At 44.3% G+C, this 26,433-nt stretch overlaps 1 long non-coding RNA gene across 1 annotated transcript in view; it reads left to right on the top strand.

Annotated features, from left to right (window-relative positions):
- The window catches only part of LOC144782697 (uncharacterized), a 61,450-nt gene extending 56,007 nt beyond the window's left edge, over window positions 1–5,443 (top strand). Inside the window, exons 2-3 of the long non-coding RNA XR_013601212.1 lie at window positions 4,677–4,800; window positions 5,202–5,443. This is a non-coding gene — a long non-coding RNA (uncharacterized LOC144782697). The remainder of the gene's footprint in view (window positions 1–4,676; window positions 4,801–5,201) is intronic.
- Window positions 5,444–26,433: the final 20,990 nt, after the last annotated feature.

Below are 26,433 nucleotides of genomic sequence, written 5' to 3'. Positions count from 1 at the left end.
ATAGTGTCTCTGTCCCTAAAATTCAGGACCCTGGCGATCATAGGACGCATGGGGGCACCGGGCCTCGGTCTCCCCCCCGGGACCCTGTGGGCATGCTCAATGGTGAAAAATGTACCTAGTTCCTTGGGCTTGAGATGCGTGAGGATAAGGTCTTCAACAAACAAGTCGGGCCGGGCCTTAAGATTTTTCAGGCACTCGTAAGATGCCGATATTATTGTGCCAAGCCCTTCCTCATCCAGCTTATGCTCAGCCATTTCGTGGGAAGATTTGAGCTCACTCATTTCTTGCTGCAACTGCGCCAGGTCGTCCACCAGACTGGCCGTCTTGATATCCAGAGACTTGACCTTTTCATTTACTTTGGTAAGGTCTGCTCATATGAGATTAACTTCTATTGATACCGTGTCCAGCTTAGTGTCCAGCATCTCCATTTGCTGTCCTAGGGAAGACGTGACCCCGTCTAAGGCCGCCATGACATCATGTAGCGTTAATTCCGCCGCCGGGCCCGAGGGATCCCCCCCGCTGCAGTGGAGGGCCTCGAGTCAGACGGGGAACCCCCTTGGCATCGTGTATCGGTCCAACTTATTGGTCTGTATTTGCTTCGGCCCTTTCGCTACCCTGGGGGAGTGTCTCTCACCACCCGGCTTGGTTGCCATTGTCAGCACCGCTCTCTAAGGGCACCGGTGTTAGTCCAAGGTTAGGCAGCAGGAAACGTCAGACGGTTTCCGCTCTGGGCCATTCAGCGTGACCGCCCGGCCACCGAGAATAGTCTGCGCGAGATTCGTCGGGGGGTTCCCAAGCACCCAACCGCACCAGCACGGGACCAACACTCCCTTGCCCCCTTTGTCCACCTGCTGCACCGCTGGATCAACCCCACACTCGACCCTCCACCGCTCCTCTGCACGGGGCTTCGTCCCAGCTCGAGGGTCCACTCTCCTCGACTCTCCTCTTGATTCGCCCGCACCAACTTGCGGCCGGCTGCCAACCAGGCCCTCTCAGTTCTCCTGGCCCCAGTGCGGACGTGTACACCCCTGCAGTCTCCGCGTCTCTGGTGTAAATGGAGGGGAGGGGGGGTGGGAACAAATCTCGATCCCCGGCTCACCCCTGTTTCTGTCCCATGCCTTGCAGACGATCTATGCCGCTATCACCTTTGCGGCAGTCCCGTTGGTCTCTGGAGCTCGCCCGGCAGCAGCTGTATGCCAACGCGAGGAGGGGGGGGGCGCTTCTCTATAAGTACCTCTGCAGCGTCTCCATCGCCGCCGCCACTCGCGATGTCCTCCACGGATGGGGGGACCCGACCGGTGAATTCCAGTCCAGATCCCCGCTGTTGTTAAACTGCACGGCCGCCGCTCCCGGACTCCAGTCCCCGGTCTCAGGCCAGGAGCAGGCCCAAGTCTGTGCTGGCTGTATCTCCAGCTCTCGACGTCCTCGGAGAGCCAGAGTTGGCGCCGGGTGCACCGCGCACCTTCCGACTTCAATATGCGAGCTCGGAGGGCAGAATACTCAACAGGATATTGGGGCTGGAGGACAGTCTCGGTGGGGCCGAGAGCTCACGCAGCCATCTTGTTCAGGCACGTAGCTCCTCCCCACATAATTAACATAATTAATAAAGAATTTAAAATATATTATTAATAAAAAAAGATAATAAACATTCATTTAGTATACATTCTCTAACACTATAATATCCACAACACACACCTAAAATTAATTACACAATTACCATAAATAATGACTAATTAATGTATTTAAATTAGTTAACAATAATTAATAATTCATCGATAAATACAATTACTTCCCAAACTTCACACCATTTATGCCTATCAACACCACAACACATACCTAAAATTAATTACACAATTACCATAATTAATTACTAATTAATGAATTAAAATTAATTAACAAATAATTAAGAATTCATCAATAAAAAATAAATTACTTCCCATCATGTACACCTATAAACACAACACACACCTTAAATTAATTACACAATTACCATAATTAATTACTAATTAATTAATTTAAATGAATTAACAAATAATTAATAATTCATCAATTAAAAATAAATTACTTCCTACCCTTACCACCATGTAAACCTATAAACACAACACACACCTAAAATTAATTACACAATTACCATCATTAATTACTAGTTAAATATTTAAAAGTAATTAACAACTAATTAAGAATTCATCAATAAAAAATAAATTACTTCCCACCCTTCACACCATTTACACCTATCCACACTACAACACACACCTAAAATTAAGTGCACAATGACCATAATTAATTACTAATACTTTGTTTAAATTAATTAACAACTAATTATTAAACAATTACTAATACATTAATTTGCACATACATTAAACACTATAACATCACAATTAAACAAATATTAATAAATAAGAATTATTCAATACATTGTATACAATTAAATTACTTCCCGCCCTATTCCCCTATAAACTCACAACCCACTACGGAACTAAAACACTAATTTCAAATAAACCAAAAATAATAACTCCCATAAATAATTAATACATTTTATATAATTAAATTACTTCCCACCCTATTCCCATAAATACCCACAACCCACTACAGAACTAAAAATGGTAAATTAAATTTAAAAAAAATTAATAACTACTAACATTTTAACACATATTATAAAAATACAAAACATTCTTATACAAAAAACAAACATCATACACATATAAAATATATACTAAAATACATAACATTAATAAAAAATTGATATTGTTAACTATGGAGCTGATTACGATGGTGGACCGACTTGAGTCCATCCGCCATCGATGCAGGGACTGGGACGGCCCGCCTGTAAGGCGGCAGTTACACATCCCCGATTACGATGCGACCGCCACTGTGGCGGTCACATACTGCAAGTTTAGCATTGCGACAGGTGCTGCTGGCTGCAGCACCCTCCGCAATGCTAAAAAAGCATGCTGTGCTTTTTCCTGCACAACGTGGCAGGCACCACGCGGTGCCTGCCACCGGGTGCAGGGAAATGTAGGGGGGTTCCATGGGTACCCCCCAGTGCACAACCACTTCCCCCAACACAATTGGGGCCCGCAACGGGCCCCCAAATCCAATCTCCACCAGCCTTTCCATTGCGGTTTCACCACCATGGAAAGGTTGGTTTTCAGCAGCATCATAATTTGGCAGACGGCACCGCTACCTTCATCGCATGCTGGTTGGGGCCGCCAGGCAATCGGGATGATTGCCTGTGGCGGACCTGTGGCGGGCAGACTTTGCGTCTGCCAGCATACTGCCTGCCATCTTAATATGGCAGGCAGGGAAGTGCTTGGCGATGGCGGTGAAACTGTCACGGCTAGCCTGCTGGTGGAGGTTTCACCTCCATCATAATCAGCCCCTATATTTTTACCAACGATATTAAACACTTCAATATTTTTGAAATCGATATTACTTACCTAATATCGATATTCTTGACCACGAGGATTTTTCTGTCAATATTCCTGACCCACGATATTTTTACCACAAAATGTATGCAATTTGATATTTCTTCCTCGATATTCTTTCTCTGCACCTATAGACATTTAAACTTTGCTTAATAATTTTTGGCAAGTGCAGTATCTTACTGCCTTGACCCTTTTTTTCTATTTTGTTTCACGGTTTATGATGGTGTTATTAATGCAACCATGTATCAGAACTGAAAAGGTGTCGCCATTTGTTTTATTTTTATGACTGACTCTAACGTTTGGACTCTGGGAGTTAATAGTGAAGAGGACGTTGTATCAAAACATACTACAAAATTAGCTTTGGTCCAGTTTTTATTTCTAGCCATGGCATCAGAGTTCCCCAAAGGGATCTTTCCTCAGTCCGATTCTCTTCAATAGCTACGTGGCACAGTTGGCATGGCTTAGCGAGTCACATGGTCTCACATTGGCTACCTTTGCCAAAGATACTCAGATTGCCCTTCAACCCGACTATGGGGCGGATTACGAGTGTGGAAGGACCGCCACCGCCAGCCATGCGGTGGTGGTCCTTCCGCAATCGGACCGCGATTTTTCCCGCCACATTACAATGGCGTGCGGACCGCGCAGATGCAAAGACCGTCCGCCACAGACAATCATTGCAATTGCCTGGTGGAGTGGCCTGCATCCATGAAATGGTGGTGGTTCCTAGCAGGCACCGTCTGCCAAATCACAATGCTGTATCCAGCCAGCCTTTCAGTGGTGGGTAAACTGCCATTGAAAGGCTGGTGGAGATTAGTTTCATGGGCCCATTGCAGGCCCCTCTTGTGTTGGGAGCAGGTGTGGGTGCACTGGGGGGTTGCCCATGGTAGCCCCCTACATTTCACTGCACCAAGTGGCAGGCACCGTGTGGTGCCTGCCACGTAGTGCAGTGAAATGCCCAACATGCTATTTCAACATCGCGGCCGGTGCTGCTCTTAGGAGCACCCGCCGCAATGTTGAAATGATAAATGTGACCGCCATGGTGGCGGTTGCATCCTGATTTGGTGTGCGGAACCCCCGCATGTATTGCTGACGGTCCCGTTCACCACCATGATGGCGGACGGACTGCAGTCCGTCCGCCATCGTAATGATCCCATTTGTTCTCTCAGTTGGAAGATTCCATGCCTGTCTCTAGGATGAAAAGCAATCCTCTTGTGTTGAATTCAGATAAAACAAATGTTCTTCTATTTGCAGCACCACCAATGTATGGCTCTCCTCACTTCCTGCTCCCAACGCCAAGAATCTAGGAGGTTTTTTTCCTCCAACTGTTCGGGGTCCAAATGAATAACAGATACGTCAGCTGTTACTTTTTTCTGAGGTTTGTATGCATTTTTTATCAAAAAGTATATTTGTATAAATTGTCTTTATGTGTGTGGTGTTGTGAATTTATGAGAGGTTATTTGTTTTTTGGAGTCTGCTCCAACACCATCATAAACCTTATTGGTTGCATTCAATGTCGGCCAGCGGCATAGAGGGGTCGAAATTGGAGGTGAGAAAGGACGAGTGGGGATGAAGGGGCTGGTAGAGAGGGAATCAGAAAGAACCCCATTAACAGAGGAACATTAACAGTAAATACATATTTTTAAATCTAGATTCTTAAAGCACCCTTTGAAATACTTGAGCACTTATGCAATCTCAAGTTGAGTTTGAGTTAGCTTCCAAAGGCTTGCTTCCAAAATGCAAAAAGAATAATATTTGAATTGCTATTTTATTTCGCAGGAAAGCTGGAGAGGCATAGATGCAGAGGCAGAGATGATGCCTGAGTTCATGACCATCAACCATCTTGCATTGCATGTCAAGAACAAGCTGGTATTTATATCAGACAGGTGCAACTCCAAAAACACTCACCGCGTGAGAGGAGAGAACTTGGAATGGGCGTGTTCTGGAAAGGGGGTGAGGCCTAAAGCCATTGCTTATTCAAGTGCTTCTGAGGTGTCGGGACCATGGAGAGGAGCGGACATTTGTGCAAATTGCTGCCCGAGAGGCACTCTAACCACCTAAAAAACAAGCATTCGCATAGCCAATAGGTCTCGCCTTTGGGATCTTAGAAGTGTTTAGCGAGAGCTATTGGCTTTGCCAATGTGTTTAAGCTATGTTGTAGCATAATGTAGCTGCTGTACAGTGTGTTATAAAGTTATAATCAGTGTTATAAGTCTTTCTGTTACTTTATATATAATTAAGAAGAGATTTTGTATATTTGACCAACTGTATTAAAAAAAGAAATAACATAAAAAAGGCTGCAACCCATGTCTATTATGAAGACGGCGCCAAATCAAACGAGAGAGTGAGGACTAGGTAAGCTAATCCGAATCCCCAGGATTATATGTCAAAATCAATAAGGACTAGCTAAGTTAGGGGGAGGGGGGAGGAGACTCAATGAAGTACGCATGCACGTAAACACATTGGTTTGTTCATTATTATTATGAAGACGGACCTTGTGGGATGTTTTTGTTTCATATGCTCTTGAGTCAGTGCTGGGGCACCTTGAAAGCAATTGGCAGTGATGATGCACACAAGCTTTAAGTCTCTTGCATGTGAATAACAAGCATGCACCCGTTAGGAGAATACCGTATGCTTACATGCTCTTGGCAGGACGGGAGACAGACACAGGGGGGTTATTATTTAGGGGTAGGGCGTGCTCTAACGTTAATTTTATTTCCAAGAGCAACAGAGCCAAACACAAACATACACTTCCATGCATCCAAATTCAGAAATGTGCCTAAAAAACCAAGGTAAAACACTAAACAAGTTCTGGTAAAAGTAACCGCAGAATCCACTTAGCCATAGCGCCTTACAAAAGCCAAGAATAGCAACCAGCTTCAAGTAATTACATTGGCTCAATGCTCTCAGAAACAATGCCCCATTTAGTTTAACAAAAGACACAAACGTTTACCTTTTTATCATACCAAACAGCAATGGCTTTTGTTAAGATTATCTCCCTGCTCTCAGCATGTTTGCTTCAGCAGAAAAGTGGCTCAGTGTGACACTGTTTCCTGAGGTAGGGTCTTACACAATGCCTAAAACAAGATGGAGCAGTGTAGCAGTGGAGGAGCCAAAACCTGATGCCCTCGATACTCCTGCTTCCAATGGTGGGGATCTGACGCTGATCCTGCAAGTGAACACTGAGTAATAGACAAACTCTGAAGCTATGAGATCATATCTGCCTTGTAAATGTGGTCAACTTGATCACGTACCATGAAAGTTGAAAAGGTATTTCAAGTAAATAAACAAACTCATCTTACGTGAGATGTTGAAGGGACATTTCTATGTAAACAAAAATGGAAAAAGATGAACACACCGAAAGCCACATGAGTAAACCTCTAATAACTGTCCATGTTGAAATGGCCATAAAACAGTGAATTTTAATTAAATGACTGAACAGAGAACAGTCATTTGTAAATTGAGTTTAAAAACAAAACTGCATGTAGCTAACTGAAGAGAAAACTAATGAAGTGTAAAAGACGGAACAAAAGATAATTTGTGGCACAGTCTCTTAAAAACAAGAAACAAGTGTATAAAAAGCTGTGTTTGATCCCTGTAAATACCATATTCGAAGAGGTAACCTAGCAAATGAGGAAAAATGAGCTACCTGAGTTTTGTGTGTGTGACATTAACCAAAGAAGCAGCTTCATGCGCAGGTGAGCAGAAGGCTAAAGAAAAGAAGCTGCGAGGGGTGGGAGGTGCTGTGGGGGGGGTGTGGGAGGCATGGGGAGATAAGTGAAGTGAAATCAGTTCTGTGCACTGGGAAGCAGAGAGCTAACAAAAAGAAGCTGCAAGTGAAATCAGCGCTTTGTGCCGGCGAGTAGAGGGCTAAAGAAAAGAAGCTGTGAGGGTTGGGAGGTGTTGTGGGGAGGGTGGCACGGGGAGATTTGGGGCCCGATGTAGGTAAATCTTTTTTACCACTTCCTAAATACCGATTCATACCGAATCGGTATTTAAGAAGTGGTAAAAAAGAGGAGGGCAGATGTAGGTAATTTTATTTTTATAATTACCGAATTGGAAGGAATCGGTATTTACCGATTCGGTAAATACCGAATCGGTAATGCCCATTTATTCCTATGGGCATTGAAGCCCATAGGAATCAATGGGCATTACCGAATCGGTATTGACCAAATCGGTAAATACCGAATATTGCAAGGGTGCGGGGGGTGTCACTTTGACACCCTCTGGCACCCCAATTACAGGTATGTGTGCCATGTGGCACACATACATGCCCTAAGGGCATGTCTGTGTGTCACATGGCACAAGTGTGCATGCACAGATGTGCATGCACACCTGGATTCGGTATTTTACCACCCAATTGAATTGGGTGGTAAAATACCGACTCCTAAAGGCCTGTGGCAGTGTTTGCAGTGCCACCTACATGTGAGATTTACCGAATCGGTAAAATTACCGATTCGGTATTTTACAGAATCGGTAAATTTACCGATTCAGTAAATTTACCAATTCTGTAAAAAAGGTCCCCTACATCTCAATGACCCATTTACCGGTCGGTAACGGCCGAATTCGGCCGTTACCGACCGGTAATGGCCACCAACATCGGGCCCTAAGTGAACTGAAAGCAGTGCTGTGCACTGGTAGAGCAGGGAAGAGAGGGCTAAGAAAAAGTAGTGCTTTCAAACAAAACACATGGTTACTAGTGAAAGTATCCATGTAGCAGGGCCCGTAGCCAGGGCAGTAACAAACAGCCACAAGGCGGGACAAATGTTCACATTGTACCAACAAAAGCAATGCAATTTGTAAAGGCAGACAAAGCAACCAATAAAAAAGCAGTGGTCGTATTCAATCTCCACAGAGTGAATACAGCATGCCTCGAAGAGGAGTGCATGTGCGCAGACTCTAGGCTCGACCTAAACACAGATTCTTACAAGGCGGCTCCTAATGTCATGTGGGGTGCAGGGGGTAGCAAAGCCCCAATGAACTCAGACTTTACACAATGAGTTGAAAACAGGCTCTCTGTGAAGGTTTCAACTCGCAATGTCTGCCATTGTGTGTGTAAAATCGAATCCTTACTGGGTGACCATGTGAAAGAAACTGACAAAGAGTAATTCCATTTGAGTTGGCAGGTCTGTTATATCGTATCATATACTGCACGAGGGATCTTGCTTTGTCATTACACTTTGGCAAACAGCAACCCTGCAGGCTAATCCAAGCACCTTCTTGCACACCAAGATCCTTCTTTTTTTACTTTTTACTTTTAACCCCTAAATTGAATACATCTTTCAACACTGCTTTAACCTGGCAATGTGTATGAAACCGCGGCTAACCAACCATGAACGAATCACACTAATTTGCATTTTACATGAATTCTTGGGTTCTGCGAATGTGCAATGTTCAATTAAGGTAGTCACAAATTGTCCATGAAAAATATGCGTTTATTTTTACATCGATAACTATCATTTGTATTGTCACAATGTATATAAAGTGACAATAAAATTCCACTAGGCAGGTTAAGGACTGACTTCAGTGCAAACTGAGCAAATCTCCCCCCATAACAAATCTACCAGTAAATACAAAAACCTATTTTATGTGTTAATGACATTTGTGGTTTATGTCTTGTTTATCTCTTTGTGTATATAATTTATAAGGTATATGTGGGTGTATATGACTTATAAGGTGTATGTGATTATAATGTAATGATAAATATAGTTTTATATATTAGTTTTAGAACTGTTTTTGTGCACAGTTTTCATTGAAGTCAGTCCTTAATGTGCCTAGCAGAATTTTAGCAATATTTTTGTCTTCCTGACACTGCCTTTGTGGTTTCTGAGGGCTCTCACTCTTTTGTTTCTCACATTTTTTAAAATGTTCAAAAAATACACAAATCATAATTTTGAACTTTCTAACGGAATATACCCTCTACCTAAATTGGGCTAGAAACCTGTTTGATCACACTAACTTTTCCTGACATACGGGGGGTTCCTGGTGCGTTTTCTCTGATAGGTGAAGGCCTAATGGTGGAGGGCGAAGAGGTAGGATGCCCGCGAAATCAGATATTTTAATATAAATGGTCCGAATAAAAGTTAGCCTTCGTAAAATTGACTATGAGGCCGAGATGTTAGGAAGGGGCAGCTGGTTATGGATAAATATTATTTGCAGATTCTTATTCTCGGTATGATCTACTCTTACAAATGTAGCGTGATTCAAAAGGTCATTAGTAGAGGCACTATTTTGGAAATCTATTGCCATATGTACAAATCCTTTGTCTGTTTGCAAAGCCTGCGATTTGCAAAATCAGAGGGGCAGATTTACAAGCCGCTTGCGCCGCTTTTAAGCTGCCGTTGCGTCACTTTTGTGACGCAGCGGCGGCGCAGAAGGTGCGCCATGGTGCGGGGTACTTACAACGTGACGCATCTGGGAGATGCGTCACCTTGTAAAGCTCTGCGCCAGAAGGAGGCGTTCCTGCGCAGGGGAGGGTGTTCCGGTGCAGGAACGCTTCCTAATAGTGGCTGAGTGAAATCTACAAGATTTCACTCAGTCACTTTTGGGCCCATGCTGCGTCAAAACCCTGCGCCTGCTTGAAGCAGGCGTAAGGATTGACGCAGCATTCTAACAATAGGGCCCCCCAGGGCATTGCTGGAGCTGTGTCACTCTTGCGACGCGACTCCAGCAATGCGCCACTTTTGTTTTTGCCCCATGGTGCGCCGCATTGTAAATGTGGCGCATCCATGGTGGCGGAGGCATGGCGCACAATAACTGGCGCATCCCTGCTGATATGATGTAAATCTGCCCCACAGTGTTTACAACCAACAAATGCCTTTTTTTTATAGACAAAACCTATTTTGTGATTCAGTACCATGTTGGGATGGATGGGAAACCTGGACTGTAACAGAGAAGAGTAGAACTCAGTAATGAAGATTATTGATAAATGGCGGTTCACTATATCAAAGAATACATTGTTTTGAAAGAGTCCATGTGCAGCTTTTAAAGTGTATGTTTAAAAATAAACTCACTCCTACACCTGAAATGGACCCTTAATTGGAAGAAGGACTTCTGCGCATACCGCTCAAGGCAGGAACAAATACAATCATAATGTCTCTGTAATAACGGTGTGAGGGTGACACAGATATACATGCACATTTAACAATCATAACAATGGAAGGCATGTGGCATAAGCCTACTACGTCTAACATTTGTGATGGAAATGTGCCAAACATCAATGACTTTCTATGCATCCCCGATGCGTGAACTAGCATGATCTACCTATACTCAGAATGACTTTAAAATAATAAATGAAGCCCAATAACATGTTATTTAGAGCAATTGTATTTGTTAGACCTGGTAGCCTTGGAGTGGTTTTCCCCTAACTTTTTGCCTTTAACCCGTCTCTTTACTGAGGTAATTTTTTCTAGCCTTGGGACTCAGCGCACTTTACCACCGCTAACCAGTGCTAAAGTTCTTGTTTTGTCTCCCTAAAACATGGTAGAATTGGCTCATACCCAATTGTCATACTTAATTTACTTTTAAGTACCTAGTAAAGTGGCACTATCTATATAAAGAGCATGTAAACTAAATGCTGCTAGTGTGCCTGCAGCACTGATTGTGCCACACACTTAAGTTGCCATTCAAGCATTACTCAGGTCTGCCATTGCAGCCTGTGTGTGTAGTTTGAAACTGCGATTTTAACCAGTAAACCTGTCATTTTGACCTGTAAAAAAGGAAACCTTGTACCTGGCCGAAACCTTCCTTTTTGATACATATAAGTCACCCCTAGATGAGGCCCTGGACAGGCCAGAGGGCAGGGAGCAGTGTATTAAAAAAGTTGGACATGTACCTTTTTGTTTTGCATATCCTGGTATTGAAAAACTCTTTGATAGATTTTTTTCACTATTGCCAGTCCTACCTTTCCCATACGATAACATTGGAGTTACCGTATGTTAGACTTGGCATCTTTTGGCGTTTCTGACCTTCCGGTTTTGACTCTGTTTTTGCTGACTTAGTGTCTCTGCGCACTTTTCTCACTGCTCTTCAGTGGTAAAGTGCAAGTGCTCCTGTTGTAAACTGTGTTATGGATTGGTGTTTCCATGATTGGCATATTTAGTTTACCTGTCAGTCCCTAGTAAAATGCACTGAGTGTACCAGGGCCTGAAAATCAACTACTGTTAGTCGGCTGCAACACTGGATTGTGCCACCCACACACAAAGCCTGTAAATGTAACTCTGGCCTGCCACTGCAGAGCCTGTGTGCAGTCTGAGACTGCCATGTTGACTTTTTAGAAAGTAGGTATTTTCTTGCTCATCCATCCAGTGTGCATCTGCTAGGATGTGTATTAACTGTCTGGCTTTCGGGTGACAGGGACTGGGTAGGAGCCGTGGCTCTAGAGAGTCTAGATGGGTCAGGGATGGGCTGAATAGACCTGGGTTGCATTCAGACTAGTGGGGGGGGGGGGGCGGGGTTGTCACTAGCACCTGAATATGCCCGGTCTGTATTTAGAGTGGTGGGAGGAGATTTCCATTGCACCTGAATAGGCCCTGTCTGCCTTTGATAATGCTGTCTCCACCTCCTGCTAGGAAACTTCACTAGAGAGGACAGAACTGGTTCTGGCTGTGCACAGACACTCTCTGCCTGCGAGGACAAATGGTTTTGGGCTATAAAAAGTGTGGTCCACAACCCTGAACTTTAGAACTCTTTTGGACCAAGAAGATTGCCAAGAAGAAGAGCTGGAAAAACTGTGAGGTGGAACTACCACTTTGCTGTGTGTTTTGCTGTGTTGGCCTGCAGTGGCTGCTTCTGTCCTGGGCAGTGAAAGGACTGGACTGGACTTTCTGCAATCTATTCTTGTGAGTTCATCCAAGAGCCTGAGGTAGAGCTTGCCCCCTATTCAAGAAGTCTCAGGAACCGCAAAGACTTCAAGTTCTTCTGCCTTCAGCACTGGAAACTGTGTGCTTTGTGCTGTAACAGAAGAAAAGGTAATCTGACACCGTCTACGACGCCACTGCCGACTCTGTGTCCTGAAGGCACCACAGAGGGCACCGTCGAAATGCCGCACAGCGACCCTGGTCTCAACGATGACACCTGCTGACGCCACCACCGAACCGCTGCTCGTACCGCGACCTGTGGGCACCACAATCCGCATCGCCCCGCTTCACGACGCAACCTTGGTATCCCTGAGGACGCTGCCCCACGCCAAAATAGACACCGCTACTTGCACCATGGTTCGAGGACACTGCTCGTAAAGTTGCACGATGCACCACCCTCAACCCGCACTGCAGCCTTGGCCTACTGACACCGGCGCCATCGACTCCAGTTCCTCAGCTGATGACTGCGCTTCAGCAATGATGACGCCACTGCTTGCACCATGATCTGCCGCATCAATTCGCACCTTGACCCTGGTTTCACCGATGCTGCCATCTGATGCCGCCACAGAGCCGCTGCTCGCACCGCGACCGGAGGGCATCGCACGTTGCACCGCTGCACTTTGCACTTTGCACCCGACGCCTGCCGATGCCAGGGCTCCTGACTTTAACCGTGAGGAGTTCGACCTGCAACACGCGTGACTTCAAGGGCCCGACGACTCCTGCACCGACCTCCGGAACCGATACCTGCGTGCCGTGCTTTCGGAAGCTCAACAAGCGGTCGCAGATGCCCTGCATTTCTAAAGGTACTGTTTTGCGGATCTTCCTGACATTGTAGCTGGCCCACAATGCCTCAGTCAGCCAGAACTGTTTGGATTTGTTGTTCACAATGCTGTGATGGCCCCAGAGGGAGCTATTGACTTCAAAGAACTGTTTTTCAAGGTTATTTTGATAACTGAAGATTTCCAATTACTGTAGTGTGGATTTTTATCATTTTTGGTCTTGTCTTGAGTATAAAAAATGTTTGGATATTTTTCTAAACTGTTGTGGTGTCCTCTTGTAGTGCTTACACTGTATTACTGTTGGTTATGTGCAAATACTTTACACACTTTCTCTAAGATAAGCCTGACTGCTCGGGAAAAGCTAGCAAGAGGGTGAGCAGGGGTTATTTTAGGAGTGTAACTCCCTTATCCTGACCAGGAAGAAGGGTCCCTACTTGGACAAAGGTGCAAACCCTTCCCTACTAGTGTTGTATGGCGTTTTAGGATCCAAGCAAAATTTCCAGATTCATGCCCTTATATAGGTACAATTCACATTGCCCTTATATAGGTAGAGAAATCATACCCTTATTTAGACATAGCCCATGCAGTCCAAATACAGGCATTGCTACTTCCACCCATATCAAAAAGTCACAACGATTTCTTGGAAAATCGGCTTAAGCAGTCAGGGACCTCCCCTTGCTTGAATATTGATTTGTCCAAGAAATCATGTACTTTAACTACTATTCCCTTCGGGTCCTTTACTGAGATTATTATGCCCGACTTCACGTCAAACTAGGCACCTTCAAGGTATAAATATGCCTTCACTTGCTCTAGCAAGTTACAGTGGTTCAGGAGCAGTTCGACTATCTACTTGCCCGACGCAGCTCGCTACAGCAAGTGCCGAAGGAAGCCGACTCTCCAGCTGACGCACTGATCGAGAAGCTGTCCTTTCCCTCGCTGAGAATCCAGCTTCAGTGTTTCCAAGCTCCCCTCACGGGGTGTTGGGAAATCGAGTCCCGAGACAGAGATACCAGACCTCCTTCATTCTAAACTAAGGTATGTAGCTGTTTAGAACCGTAGAGAAATCTTGGATAGATTGTTGGCAAAAACAACTAAACCTAGACTACACAATACTTACTTCTTCCCTCGTACTAGATTTAAGTTCGGTACATTGGGGTAGGCGTATTTTAGAAGTACCAGTTGAGTACTTTTAGTCATTGTTATTTATGTATGTATTCTTATATGGTTTAGAAACCATACAATGCTCTTACAGCATTATTTTATAATATTGTTCCTGCTGTATGCATTATACTTTGCAGCCTGCATTACGATTGTAGCAGTTCATTTCTTTTGCATGAGAAAGAAAACCTTTTTATTGAAAACGCCCCTCTCTCTATTTCTCTGCACCTCTGTAGAAACGAAGCATGCACGATTGACTGAGTGAAATACTTATCTATTGTTTCCGCGACTCTGAGAGATATATTCTTATTCTTGGGAAACAAAGTTGTCATGTTTATGCAGTTGTCCGAAACTAATACCTTCTTGTGAATTCGAGAAAGTTTCTAGTGACCTCTGAGCTATCTGGCACTCACTATTAAGTTTGATATATTCGATAGAGACCTAGTCGACCTCAGTCTTACGTCTAAACTATAGGGTATATTATTCCAATGCTTAGAGCCTATTGGGAATAAAGGAACTACACTACATGGCGCCCAGCGTTTGATAAGGCACTTACATAACGCTAGATACTAAAGTAACTCAGTCGTGCTTTTCTCAGAGCCCCCTTTTTCCCCGCAAAATACTCCAATAGAAGTCAGGAGTGGGTAAAAGGATAAAATATCCGCCATAACTGAGTAGGACGAAAATCCTATGTATTTGTTTTTGGTTTGTTCAACGTTGAAGGATGCAGTGTTCCAAAATATTGTGCACCTTATCTTTGTTTCCTTGAAACCTGCTCTGCAAAACTTTCAGCGAACAAAATGACTGAAAGCGAGAACGGAGAGGTTGCAGTAAATCCAGCAGCCTTTGACATTACAGGTTTCCAACAAGACGACCCGGATGCTATAATCATCCCGGAAAACTTAAGGAAAACCATCACTATAAAGCTTATAACAAATGGCCTATCATCAAGAGGTGGTAGGGTGATTTTTGTCATAGAGGCACATGAATATCGGCAGACTGAGGTATTCTATTCATGGATTGTCTTCCCTGAAGCAAATCCAGTAACACATGTGTTTCACTTCTACAAAGAAGAGGAGCCTCCAACAGAATACACTCCTTTCGAGGATGTGGAAATTCCATTAACATACCAAGAGCATGCACTCTGGTTTAAAGGCGCCCTACAACATCAAAATCACATTACCAGGCTCGGTCCATTAGGTAGACCAGGAGCAACATGGCCGGTATTAGTCAGTTATATACCACATGCTGCCATTGAAGAAGTGATAGGTGTTTTTGTTGGACCTGGGGTTACCAGTCCACATAGGGTAGCTTGGCTCGAAGTGGTACGGCCTATCTCTAAGGTACTTGAGTCAGACTTGCGTCACACTCATCACAGCAGTTCAGCGCCCATCCACTAAAAATGACACTACACCTTCTTAGTAAAAATATAAAATGGTTTATCTTCTCTGTTTATGCTTGAGTTCAGTTACATCAACCTTAACATGTCATCATTTCACAATTAATGTTCTTAACCCTACGAAGCTTTGATATGACACACATCAGGTAACTTTAGCGAACCTCACTTGGTCATAAAAGTAATCAGCAGGATAAATCCCCCCCCCCAATCCTTTTTCAGGTATCAGCCCTTCAACCTTTATAGAAACTAGTGCAAGATCCTGAGGCAGAAGGGTATAAACAGTAGAAGGTAGTTTAAATGATCTAGCACAGTAATACCCAGGAAATGAAGACAGTGAATTTCCAGTATAACATTTCAGTAAAAATATCATCCTAAATCGACATTGGTCTTACTTGAAGTGTAAACATTGGTTTAAGGAAGGATACATAGTTCATATACTTAGGCATGCAAGGAAACACTTCTGACTCGTGACTACCCCTGCCTCTGTCTCGTTATCCCACTAATACTGGTTCCGCTACCGCTAAATTAGTAGATGTTCCCTGGTTTATTACTCTCTAGGAAGGACGAGAGCTCTCCCGATGAATCCGGTGAACTCGTGCGGTTCCCCAGTCCCAGCAGAGGGATCCGTAGGTCTCACACCTCCCTTCCCACCTCGAAGCCCTGCTTACTTATTGCCTCAGATGTTCATCGATTGTTCCGAACAGTGCTGGCAGCCTGAGGAGACCAATCCTTCCCTTCCCCTCTGGGAGTCTCAATCCCAAGCGATGGCCCAGTTGGGAATCCGAAGTCTTGCGGAGGCCGTACCTACTCTCTGGGGGCAGGACTTGCTTCAGCCTTTTCCGCACTGCCGCCCACTAAGAGAGGGTGAACTCCACCCCTCCCGGCCTCCCGCAACTCCACCTACTCCTTCCGGGTGTTTCCCTAGACAACCCCGGTGTGGGGCTCCGATCAGGAACTCAGTCGCTATCGGCAACTTCGCAGGGGCAATCTCCTCAACCGACTCTGTCGCCCCTCCCGGCTCTCTTTTAATCCGTATTTGGTCCGGGGACAGAGCCCGGCTTTAGTCTTTACCCCTCCCCTCGCTTCACCTCCGAGAGTTCTGACCTGAGGCAGCTGTCCGCTCTGCTGAATTGGTGCAGCGTCCCCGCCACAGAGAACCACACAAGTGCAGGGAACCCAGGTCCAGCTATCAACCCTCTCAAATCTAGTAAGTTCCTGGCTAAGGGGGGGATGGGGGCAGTCTCGTGCAGATCACAAGGCTATAGGTAAACGGGTCGCGCCAGGGGGGTTGATTGTTGACAAGGGTCTATTCCGCAAGGATTTTAAGTTTCACAAGAAGGAGGCAGACTCAGCTGCCCTCATCTGTCCTTCCTTCTTAGTCCATGCCCCGGTTTACTCCTGAGGGTAGATTCTCCTTTCCAAGAGTAAAGACGCAAGAAGTAGTTGCTCCTGCTGGGTCAGATCAGTAGGTGAGGGATCGCATCAGCAAGTAGAGAGAGCAGCCCCAAAAGGCAGTCAAGCCCTTCACACTGTGCCAATCTCCTCTCCTCACAGCCTGTACTCCAACTGGCACACACCTCAGTAGAATTCACTTTTACAAAATGGTCGCTCAACATTCCACCTTTTATAGCCTGTCCCCAGAGTGTCCAGAGAGGTCCAGAAGGTTCTGGAACCTCTCTTACTACCCTATGGCACTAAACTATGAGGCAGCTTGACAGTTGGCAGGCCACCATTTTGTAGGTGACCTTCTACTCTCTCCTCCATTTTAGAGGAGCACCTGCACCTCAGTACTATGTAGTAATAATGAGGCGCCCATAGGCCTAGGGTCACCACCCAAAAAAAATAGTGGACACATAAAAAAATAGAAGGCAAAAGGGGGGGGGGAATTAGGAGGGACCACCCAAAGGGCTGACAGGTCTAACACGCATCCCCCCCAGCTGAAAGTGGGGGGAGCTACCCAACCCCTTGGGAGTTCTCATCACTAAGGCGGAAGTACCTTGAGAGACCGTCTGCATTGGCGTGGTCCACTCCAGGCCGATGTTCCACCCTGAAGTCCATTCCCTGTAGAGAGATGGACCACCTCAACAACTTGGGATTCTCGCCCCTTCATTTGCATCAGCCAACGAAGGGGTCGGTGGTCGGTCTGAACAAGGAAGTGCGAGCCAAACAGGTATGGCCGCAGCTTCTTCAGAGCCCATATCACCGCAAAGGCTTCCCGCTCTATCGCACTCCACTTCTGTTCCCGGGGAAGCAGTCTCCTTGATAGGAAGACAACAGGTTGGTCCAGGCCCTCTTCATTGAGTTGCGATAACACTGCCCCAATGCCATGCTCCGATGCATCCGTTTGGACAATAAACTCCTTGGAAAAATCAGGGGCCTTTAAGACTGGAGCGGCACACATTGCTTGTTTCAGAGTGTCAAAAGCTCGTTGACACGCCTCAGTCCAGACTACTCGTCGAGGTTGTTTCTTGGATGTGAGCTCAGTTAGGGGTGCCACAATGGTGCCATACCCATTAACAAAGCGACGGTAGTATCCTGTGAGGCCCAGGAAAGCCCGGACATCCGTCTGAGTCTTGGGGGGTTCCCAGGCTCAATCTTAGCCTGGAGGGGCTGCACCTTCTCCCTGCCCACCAAGTGGCCTAGGTACACTACCGACCCCTGCCCAATCTGGCATTTGCTGGCCTTGATTGTCAAGCCAGCCTGTTTCAGGGCTTGGAGAACAGCTTGTAAGTGACACAAGTGGTCCTCCCAGCTGCTGCTGAAGATGGCAATGTCATCTAGATAAGCAGCAGAGAAGGCCTCCATCCCAGAGAGGATCTTGTTCACCAGCCGCTGAAAAGTGGCAGGAGCGTTCTTGAGCCCAAAGGGCATCACACAGAACTGGTAGTGGCCCTCAGGCGTGTAGAAGGCTGACCTTTCCCTTGCTCCATCTGTAAGGGAGATCTGCCAGTACCCTGATGTGAGGTCAAAAGTACTCAGATATTGGGCAGCTCCCATCTGGTCAATGAGCTCATCCGCCCTAGGGATTGGATGAGCATCAGTTTTTGTCACTGAATTCAGTCCCCGGTAATCCACACAGAACCTGAGTTCCGGAATGGTGCCCGGTGGGGCAGCTTTTGGTACCAGAACCACCAGACTGGACCAGGGGCTACTTGAAGATTCAATCACTCCTAGCTCCAGCATCTTAGTGACTTCACTATGAATGCTGGCCTTCACCTTATCTGACAGCCGGTAGGTCTTAGACTTCACCGGGGGGCTGTCCCCTGTGTCCACATCATGGGTACACAGGTGGGTCCTTCCCGGGATAAGGGAAAACAGCGAGGAATACTGCTCCAGGAAATGACGGCAGTCCCTCCGCTGTTCAGGAGTTAGGGATGGTGAGAGGTTCACCCCTTCCACCGACCCATCCTTCTCTTGGGACGAAAATAGATCAGGGAGCGGCTCACTTTCCTCTTCCTCTGCTCCATCATCAAGACGACCTCGGGCCTCTCATGGTGGGGTTTGAGGCGGTTGACTATTAGTTCAACTAAAACAACTAAACAAAATACATAGATAACTTGTTCAATATGTTAAACGGACTCTAACAGTCCAACCTCCTATAAGGATTCCACAAAACACCCCTTACCAGGGGAACACAAATAAAATTACACCACAGACTATTCAATCAGTCATTGGTAAATTGGCCGCGAAAAGGGAACAAATTCCATTCTGGAAAGCTCAAAAAATTACTCAAATCGAGGCAGTATTTCCTGATACTACCCCTCATGAGAAACACGGGATTTTAACAATCTGTTTACCAATGGGGATCACACCAGTCCTGGAGGACTGGGACACTTGGGGTACAGTCTTTGCTGCAATCTACACAAAAACACATGGTGTTCCGTCTATGGCGGTAATACCAGATGTCCTGAAACAGATTCAAAATGAATACGGGGCAGAGCCTGCTTTAAATCTGGGTATGAAGCTACTGAAAGATTTCAAACAGATCTCAGCAATAATATTAGCTAATAATAAAGGTAAGGCAGCATCAGTGTCAGAATCTAACTCATATCCAGCCCTTTATCTGTATTTGCTTAGTTGCTGATTTATTGTTTGGCCTGTGATCTTGTTTTGCATCTTGTACTTTGATTTGCTGTATCTTCTGTAGCAATGCTGGTAGCAATGCTTGTTTGTCTCTTGATACTGTGCCAATGCTTGTTTTGCCTATCCTAGTTACGGAGCAAGCTTAGGTTGCCAAAGCTTGTTGGATTCCTTATGTGCTGCCAGTAGCTTTTTGTCCCTTTACAGCATCGGTAACAGGATTCAGGGCTATAAATAGTGCCACGCCCTGGAAGCCGTGCGGATTATTGAAGAAGCTTCCTGAGTGAAGACATCCTTCGTTCCGGTCCGGTCTTCGTCCTCAGATCCGTGTCCTGTGAAGTTCAACTGCTATTCCTGACACATGGTAGTATTCTACCACGAAATCCGCTTGCCGAAAACGCAGGTAGGATTTATCCATTTCTTTTGAAATACGAGCGCAAGATGTCCCGGCTGGTGATTTCTCTGAGGCGCTCGTAATCTTAGAAGCGGTTGGCAGTTAAAGCATTCTTTTGTTTCTCAAAGGCCACTGAATCATTTTTTGAAGTCAATTTCAGTTAAAAGCTTCGTCACTCTCTTTTTAAGCCGAAGTGAAAACTCTGTATACCGCGTTTGAAGCAAAAGACACTCTTGGAGTTAAATGCTTTTCTTTTTTGGAGCTCAATGTTTTTCTTAACTTGGAACAATACGTTTATTGATTTATACTCAGTAATTTGATTAGAATTACATCCTCCTTTGCTCGGTGTTTTATAAGTGTATAATCCTCACATCACAACGTTACACTTTCCATATGGATAAATGTTACTACATCTCATTGCAAGAGCATATTGCAAGAATTATGAGTGACATGTTGTAACTCTGAGTTATTTGGTTTATTTAGGCGTACATAATGCTAATTAAGAATATATAGTCATTCTGCATCTTTCTTGTTCCTGAAAGTAGGTACAGTTTTGACGAAAGTAAAGCAAGTGAGGTTAACTTCGCATAGATCTGTATAATCAGATGATCTTTCCTTAGATTCAGGAATCTAGCCAACCAAGGACTCTTAGCTGGAAGAGTACAAGAGTTAGAGAGTTCCAGTTGTTTGTTTCTTCTCGTTCCAGATCTCCCTCCCCGCAGTACCCTCCCTTACCTCCCCTCGTCTAGCCACTTCGATCCTCTGCGGAACTTACTAAGTGCAGAGTCGAAGCTGCTGGAAGGTGGGCTTTTGGGTACTGCTCCTGAGGAACGTAAAATAGGACTTAAAAAATACGACCTTGACAATCAGTGGCGATCCGACAAAAACAAAGAGAATTTGATGTAACTGAGCAACCTCAAGAACTAGCCAGAATAATTGAAAACTCCTATGAAGAACTAGGTAGAAATAGTTTAGGTGGGAAACCAGTAAAACCCCAACTAACAGAAAGTCCTGAAAAGGTCTTCATTAAAAACACTCTCACTGCTCTTAAAAAGAAGTGGGAGAACACCAAACAAACTTCTAAAGAGAAGCGTTCTCAATCCCGAGGTAGGTCTCCTCAAAAGCAACCCTCTGAAAAGAGGTGTAACCTTAGGAATAGGGATAATTTGAGAAAACCTGATAGATATCAAGATATTGATACACGTTCCTCTTGTACCTTTCAGACATCATCACAGAAATCCAAAAGAAGAGTACGGTCAGACAACAAGGAAGAACGTGTGAAGTCCAAAGACGATCAACACGTTCCAAAAAATAAGAAAACCCAATTCACCAAAAAGAAGGTAGCAGGTCTAAAAATCAGACATGCCGAGGATCTTGAGGACACAACTCAGGAACAGGGAGTGGGCTCAGACAATGCTGGACAGCGCAGCAGAAGTAATCGTAGCTCGCAAGATCTTGAAGGATCATCTGGAGACAGTGAACTTGAATGAGTACATCCAAGTTGAAATTGCTGATACCAGGGTTTGTGTACCCCACAAGTTATATGAAGTAACACTCCGGATGGAGGGGGATATAACTAGAAAAAATAAGACCACTCTTTTGGGAGAAGTTCTCTAAGGTTATGACATTCTTCTAGCTGAACAAGACTGGCCACCTGAATTTGTCAGGGAATGCTCACATGGCGAAGACATCATTATGCCAGCCTTCTCAAATCATATTCCAATTCATTAAAAATACACCTATGCCAGAAAATGGGCTGTAGCAGTACACAAAAATCATGTAGGATGGGATGAGGATTCCCCTCACCATAAAATCCAATTAAAAACTAAACCAACTGCACATAGGCAGTACCCAGTTAAGCAAGAAGCTAAAAAACAGGTCAGGGAGATATTATATCAACTTGAATACCAAGGGGTGATTGAAACATGCACCTCGTCAATGAACAATCCTTTGTTTCCTGTCTCCAAACCAGACAGTACATATCGTCTAGTTTTGGACTACAGACATTTAAACTCTTGTTGCAAAACCTTTGCAGTACAAAATGCACACAGTGCAGCACTAATGAATAACATTGTGCGTAAAAAATATAAAACCACATTAGATAATTCTAACGGTTTCTTCTGTCAAAATATTGCACCAGAAAGTAGGTACTTGACCGCTTTCTCAATTATGGGGACACAGCCTCAATTCGGTCGTCTCCCCCAGGGATTCAAGAATAGTGCGGGGTTATTTTCAGCCAGAGTAACAGAGCTACTACAAACATATGATGATGAAGCATTATCTTATGTCGATGAAATCTATCTAACAGATGATGACTTGGACAGGCACTTGAATAGAGTAAACACCATAATACTTGGCTTCGCATCTGAAGAGTATAAATTCAATTTTAAGAAATCGAGAAATGCTCACCTCAGCGTCCTTTTCCTAGGATACGAGTTATCAAGTGAAGACAAAAGCCTGGCAGCCAAGTTTTTAGAGAAGTGTGCACTGCTCCAACCTCCAAAAACGCTGAAAAAGTTACAGTCAATTCTAGGTTTCTTGAATTTCGGAAGAACATACATTCCAAATTACGCAGAAAGGATTAAACCTCTCTACAAATTAATCAAATCTGATTTCAAAACAGTTAAGTGGACTCAAAAACACACTGAAACAGACAAGTTAGCAACAACACATTTGCAAACTTGCGTAAACGTACGCAACCTTGTAATCCGAATCATTCCAGGAAGCTGCGGATTCATGTACTTAACATTTATTGAAAGAGGAAAAGTACCAATAGCTTATAAATCACACTTGTACACACAATCTGAAATGAAATTCACCTCTACAGAAAAAATTCTGACAGCGGTTCAAACTGCAGTAGCAAAAGAGAGAGCCCTCGCACAGGGAAAACGCATAATGGTCGTTACGCCTGCACCTGCCTTAGAGGCAGAGACAAAAGCGAGCATTCCAAATGCAAAGGCTTTACATCCAAGATGGATACAATAGGTGAATTCTCTTGCTGCAACAGACATTAAATACGTTTTTGACCCATACTTGAAAACACAAAACTTTTTACAATACGAACAAGAATGTCCTCTGCCCACTGACATTCTGCCTCTAGAACTGTACAAATGTATAATTTATACAGACGGATCAGCACAGCCCGCAATTGAGGGTAAACAAGCTTATAGTGCTGCGTGCGCGATCGTTAAAGGTCGCTGGCACAATGGTAAATTCCGACCTATGGTCACAAAAACACAATCGCTCAGAGATTGTACAGCTCAGCGAGCTGAAGTACAAGCATTTAAGATGGCGCTTAAAATACTGACCGCGAATTCCCCACACTCATAGTGTGTGATTCTTATTATTGCGTCCAATCTTACAATAATTAGTTGCAGAACTGGATTCCAAAACGGTTTCAAAGATGCAAAGGGTGGCACAATCAAGCATAAGTTGCTTTGGGAACAAGTAGTTCAGTTACAAAAAGAACTACAAAAAACTCACGGGATCCATACACTGAGTCATCCACATGATGGCGTTTACGTTGCAGGGAATTCATTGGCTGATGAAGCTGCGAAGGCAGCTGTGCAAACGGCTTCCGTAGCTGCAATCACTCGTTCAAAAACAAGAATAAACAGTGAAATAATGCAAGCTGTCAATGCTTCAATCAAAGACAGTGGTAAAACACTTCCAAAAGGCTTTCCACTCGAATGTTTATACATAACCGATGCAAATAATGCTCCTTTTGCTTGAATCCCTAGAGTGGGGGATAGGGTAATTCCAAACATGGAACATAGATTAGGACTAATTTTAGCAGCACATGAAGGGCTCGCTTCTGCACACAAAGGTGTTTACGCCACAGTATGGTTATTAAAACAGAGATACTGGTGGCTGCGCATGAGGAAACAGACCAGAAATTATGTTTTGGAATGTGAAATCTGCCAAAAGATGAAAGTCTCTACAGTGAAACGTCCTGCGCAGACGCCCCTGTTAATCTCAGATAAACCATTAGCTTGTGTTTACCTGGACCACTGCGGTCCCTTACAGAGGGATGGTAACTATAAATATATCATGGTCGCAGTGGATTCGTTCTCTAGATTCATTTGGATGTGGCCTCAGCGCTCGGCTGATGCCCGAACTGTTATAAAAGATTTGCGAGTCTTTATCGGCACATACGCAGTCGGCACGCTACATTCTGACCAGGGCCCTGCGTTTAGCTCAAAGGCTTACAAGGAGGCCATGGCCAATCTGGGCGTTGCATTGCGGTATTCTAGTCCATTCCATCCTGAGGGAAATTCGGTTGTGGAAAGAAAAAACCGGGACATAAAGCAATCTATAACAGCTAGGGAATTAGGGTCAGGCGACGGGTGGGCAAAACATTTAATAAGTGTCCAATGTAGTCTAAACAATCTGCCAAGAAGTTCTCTAGGGGGAATCACTCCATATGAAATCCTTTTTGGTACTAGAATGATTGTCCAGGACCTTGATCGTCACACTTCAGTGGTAGAACAAAAACCTTTTGAAATCAAAGACCGTTTGGCTGTTTTGCAGGACTTAAATGAAACAAGAAAAATTCAAAGCAACACATTGCAGAAGCCAACGACCACTGAAGGAGAACCACTAATCCCAGCAAGGCCTGCCTGGATTCCAAAAACTGGGGATCTGGTTAGAGAAAAGATTGCAGACAAGAAGGAATTTGGGCTTTCATACAGACAACCAGTACCTATGCTAGCAATCCACGGATCAAGAACAGTGTTACTGCTGCCCCTTGCTGGAAGAAAGGAAAACAGGTTTGTGTTCATCGACCTGGTAAAACCATATCATGTGGCCAATCATAAGTAGTAGGTCAAGTGGACTCCAAAGATGTAGCAGATGACCTAATCTGGCTACTATCCAAGAGGATCAAACTGAGAGAATCATCACTTTTGAAGGATCTACAGTGCAAAATGAAGGACTATGCAACAAAGCCATGGAACCTGTACCTCTTGAGACCCAAATAACAGTTCGTCAAGAAACAGCTGTATATAATGATATAGCTTCGGACTATACTAATATGACAAGTGACCAGGTAGCTCCAGCGATTTCAAATAATCCGAATGCAATCCCTACAATTGATAGAACTGCCTCTGGCTATTTCATTAATTTTGATATGTTTTCCGAGGATCCCAGTGAACCTGAAACAGCGCCAACAAAAATAACTTTTAAAGAACAAGCTACAGACCTTTTTCATCAACTGGAAAAAACGTATCTGGTTTCACTATGGGTTGAACTTTAGGTTGTGTTGGGTGTACTTTTTCTTCTACTTTGGTTAACTCTTGTATTAACTTTGGGAATGCTGATAAATGGAAGATATAGTAAAAAGGACACAGCAAGTAAGAACATCAACTTACTACTAAAGCCACACAAATCATCCCATCGTGAACAAAGAGGCTTGTCATCAGTTAACATCACAGCCGTTCCTATACCTGGTGGTATAGCTTGGGACAGAACTAATTATGACATCTTTGGTCCTGCAGAGCTGTTGAAGATTCTACACCAATTCAAGGTTTCCTTGAGTGACTTTGTTTCATCTAGTACCTTTTCTGATGATTGGGACTTTGAGACTGTTAACAATATGATGTCGGACTTAGAAATGTCTGCAAAATTTACAAATCATGAATACTTAGAAGGTTCATCAGATTATGAACAAATGTACTGTTATAATCAGTATGGTCATCATTTTTTGGACAAATCTGCAAACCCTAGAAATATTTATACTTATAATCAATGGGAACCTTGTCCAACGCCACCAAAGGGTAGCTCAAAAACATTTTTTGACAAATTTGCATACTTTTCAGGTTTTAATATTTCAAATCCGGAATCATTTTACATTAAAAATGCTAAAAGGACAGGAATGAAAAGTATGCTGACAAATACAAAGTAAATTTATTCTGCGACCTTTTATGCTCAATTATCTACTTTAGGTTTTGACTTTTGGAAAGACAACATTGAGACAAAAACTGTCTGGGGCACAAAAGACTGGCAGGTGCAGGGACTAGAAGCTTTATCTAGAGCCTGCATCATCCCTGAACAAATAATGTTTTTAAATGACACTGTTCAACAGACATCTTGTCTTGGCTTAGCTAAGATAAAAGATTTAAACTAACCGTCAATACCTACACCTACACCTGATAGTAAAAACACTACAGGGGGGGTGGTTGATGTAAAAACTATTTTACTTAACATCAGAACAGATCCAGATTGGAAAAAGTGGTTAATCTGGCCCACAGACACAAACAACTGTCAAAATAGATTCCTGAATAAGACACAAGGGTTCACATTCACTAGGCCAGATCCAAGATATGTCCAGGGACAACATCGCGGA

The sequence above is a fragment of the Lissotriton helveticus genome, chromosome 9, assembly GCF_964261635.1.
Source record: "Lissotriton helveticus chromosome 9, aLisHel1.1, whole genome shotgun sequence".
Taxonomy (NCBI): Eukaryota; Metazoa; Chordata; class Amphibia; order Caudata; family Salamandridae; genus Lissotriton; species Lissotriton helveticus.
The sequence above is the reverse complement of the archived record's forward strand: the minus strand, read 5'-3'. Positions and strand labels throughout refer to the sequence as shown.